The sequence below is a fragment of the Pholcus phalangioides genome, unplaced genomic scaffold (assembly GCF_987345545.1).
Source record: "Pholcus phalangioides strain wild (caught in Gottingen) unplaced genomic scaffold, Ppha-v1.0 ptg000015l_1, whole genome shotgun sequence".
Lineage (NCBI taxonomy): Eukaryota > Metazoa > Arthropoda > Arachnida > Araneae > Pholcidae > Pholcus > Pholcus phalangioides.
Window position 1 is genome coordinate 11,661,363 of NW_028301608.1, and position 2,766 is coordinate 11,664,128.

Genomic DNA, 2,766 nt, shown 5'->3' on the forward strand with positions numbered 1-2,766 from the left:
CCGGTGTATAGCTTGAATATGCTTCGTTTCAATTGTAATCGATCCCGTTTCAACGCGATGTGTGGATCGATCCCGATATGCGCAGCCTAATAACATGTATGCAAACAACAAAAAATTTGTGTTATTTTCACGTGACATTTTTTGAAAAGGGGAAATATCGGTGTCTCTATGGCATCGGTCTCGCATATTAATGCATAATTTCCATATCAAAAACTCTTATGAATATGTAATGGCTTTTCATATATATTCGAAAACATCAGAAAGAGTGTGTTTCTGACTAATCCACAAAATCGATCCCAAGCAATAGGTCTTTGTAGAAGGATTTAATTATTGCACGAAGCATAAAAGCTTGAAATTTCTCAGGTTAATACGAATAGGAAAACACTTTGATGAGCATTGGTTTTGCACTGGTATTCACCAATCACACTAGTGAAATATGCGTGATAACTGGTGAACGTTTTAAATTTCACGTATTTATAAAATTAGCCTGGTATGTTTATTGGGTAGTATATATACAGGGTGCATAGCAAACGGGCGTATGACAATTTACTGGCGAACCGTTATTCTTAGAGTCATACTTTCAATTAGAAAGTTTCCAAATGTGACGTGTAGTATTCAGATACGTCATTTGTGTCATATGTCATTCGGGGTATATGTAAGCGCGCACATACACACGGCTGCAATGCTACACCTAGTTTCGTATCGTAAATATTCACACTCGCGCGTGTATAAATTTTCCGAGTGAGGTACACTAACCGGAGACTGTAGGGGAGAATATTACCCAAATTTACATAACATGTGTATGGGTGAAAGCAAAAAAAAAAAAACAAAAAAAACGTCAGTCCAGTTATGATCTCGTCAATATAATTAAATAAAGCGAAAATGTTTTGCTCGTAATGCAAATCATCGTTCGTTAACCGTGTTGCTCGTTAATCGAACCACTCGTAACCGAAGTTCCACTGTAATAAAACGAATAAACGAGAATTCTTCTCCAATGGAAGGAGCCCCGCAAATAATTTGCTCTACGAGCTTTGTGATTGATTGGTAATGAATTGATCTTCTAAATTGACCAGAATTGACCCAATACTGAGGGTTCACTAACATTTTATTTTGGGATTGAAATCAATTTAACTTGGATAATAATGCAGTTACTATAAATTACTTCATGCTTACGGCATGAATTAGGAAAAACTTCTTTAAAAAAATAGAATTATACTTTAATGACTCAAATATTAAAAACACACATGATAACCTGTGTAATCGTGCTAGGATAAAAATAAAATAAATAAACTTCAATGCATATAGAAACGTCCTCTCCACTTGTCAATACAAGATTCATCGAAAGACTGGTTATTTGTGGAGATGAAGATTACAAGGAAGGAAATTCATCACTGCCCCCACGGGGACTCGAACCCCGGTCTCTCGCTTGCCGGACGAGTGCTCTACCATCTAAGCTATGGAAGCAGATAGAATATTTCAACCTTGGAGCGTATATATATACGGGGACTCGACTGCCATTCATCGACCTTGGAGCGTTATTCTATCTGCTTCCATAGCTTAGATGGTAGAGCACTCGTCCGGCAAGCGAGAGACCGGGGTTCGAATCCCCGTGGGGGCCGTGATGAATTTTCTTCCTTGAAATCTTCATCTCCACAAATAACCAGTCTTTCGATGAATCTTGTATTGACAAGTGGAGAGGACGTTTCTATATGCATATGGCCACCTGGTTGGCCTTTGTCATTCACGAGCTATTAGTTGATTGTTGACGCCGTCCGTGTACGGTGCCTTTCAACATATATATATACGCTCCAAGGTTGAAATATTCTATCTGCTTCCATAGCTTAGATGGTAGAGCACTCTTATAAACTTCAATGTTATACAGTCGAATCCCGTTATAACGAACGCGCCAAGAGACCGGAGGAATCACTTCGTTGTATCGAAATGTCGTTAAAGGAATTCCAGTTTGCCTAGCATTGTTCCTTATGTAAACTTATTTGGGGGATTAGAAAAGTGTTCGTTAAAACGAGATTTTCGCTATAACGATATTCGTTAAAACGAGATTTTCGCTATAACGGTATTTGTTAAAATGGGATTCGACTGTATATAAGCCATTTTTCTTGATATTAAAAAGCTTTTCACAGCATAAAACAGAAAATTCTTCTGAGTAAAGTACTACGCACTTGTAGAAATCCAGAGAAACTTTAAAAAAAATAATTTAAATCGCACTTTAATGAAACAATTCGTATATTAAAAGTATATAACATAGATAATAACATAGTAATCCTAACATTAATGCTAGGCCTAAAAAGTAATATTCAATTTATATAATCCCATCGTATTTCAACACGTCGATAAAGACGATCACGTAGGGAATAATGGTTCTTTAATCCATCTTTGGAATCTTGGTGGCTTTCAAAAGTAATACCAAACACAAGTTCCGATCAGGACTTTTATCATTCCACAGCAAAACGGCAAAGGGGGCATTTTCCTTCCTCACTATGTATAAAAATGAATGTATGAAATGAAAGGATGTGGCAGAGGAGGAGAAAGAGTAAGAAAAAAGGAATTTGCTGGCAGTGTATGTGGATTATTTGAAGTCCAGAGACAGCGTAATCCATCATTTTATGACGGGCGATAATATATACTTTTATGCTGGAACTATGGCCGCGTTGGCTGGGTGGGTCACTAGAAAATTTCACGGGGCAAAGAGAGAGACAGAAAAAAAAAATAAATATATATATATATGTGGAGATAGAGAGATAGATA

General features: G+C 37.0%; 1 non-coding gene across 1 annotated transcript; it reads right to left on the reverse strand.

Moving 5' to 3' along the window:
* Positions 1-1,392: 1,392 nt before the first annotated feature.
* On the reverse strand, positions 1,393-1,464 carry TRNAA-GGC (transfer RNA alanine (anticodon GGC)). The gene has a single exon. It is a non-coding gene; the product is annotated as a tRNA-Ala (tRNA).
* Between the last annotated feature and the right edge of the window lie 1,302 nt (positions 1,465-2,766).